Source organism: Lonchura striata, chromosome 7 (genome assembly GCF_050655825.1).
Source record: "Lonchura striata isolate lonStrDom1 chromosome 7, ASM5065582v1, whole genome shotgun sequence".
Taxonomy (NCBI): domain Eukaryota; kingdom Metazoa; phylum Chordata; class Aves; order Passeriformes; family Estrildidae; genus Lonchura; species Lonchura striata.
In genome coordinates this window covers 39075843-39076629 of record NC_140709.1, presented here as the reverse complement: position 1 = coordinate 39076629, position 787 = coordinate 39075843, and positions in this window count along the sequence as shown.

Below are 787 nucleotides of genomic sequence, written 5' to 3'. Positions count from 1 at the left end.
AAATGGTGCTTTTTTTTGTTTGCTGAAGAGAAGACAAAAAAAGTCTTCCCATGGTGTTTTGAGATCTCATCATGGGAAGCAGTGCCACAGCTGACTCTTACTGTAGCATTAGTTTAGGCTGGATATTAGGAAAAAGTTCTTTATGGAAAGGGTTGTCCAGCCCTGGAACAGACTGCCCAAGGCAGTGGTGGCACCCCCATCTCGTCGTGGGGATTTAAAAGCTGTGTGGATATGGCACTTGGGGACCTGAGTTAGTGGTGGAATTGGTTGGACTCGATCTTTTCCAACTCAAATAATTCTATGATTTTACATTTAGCAGAGAATGTTTACTGTTGGACCTGGAATCTCAGACATTCCCACAGCAGTAATCCAAATGGAGATGTGTAATTAGTAGCATGAGTTGTGGAGACCTCTGAGGAGGGGAAGATGGTCTTTAGAATCATGGTATTTGAAACTTTGGAGACTTACGCTTGGATATTTCTTTGACTGCCAGCTCATGGAAAGATTATCTTTGGGATCTGTCTCACTGTTTTCAGAGTAACAGTATAAGAGGAAAAAAAAAAACAACAAAAACTGAAAGAAAGCAAGAAAACAGAACACTGCTCGAGAACAAAACCTGCTCTGTATGATTGCTTAACTTTGCTAACTTCTGGCAGCTTGAATATTTCTCTTAATCAGAGACAGCTGACAGGAATGGACAAGAAAAACCAGACCCTTCCATATCTGTGGGCATGAACATTGCCGTCCACAAATAAGTGTTTAGGTTAAGACTACCCAGAGACAAACA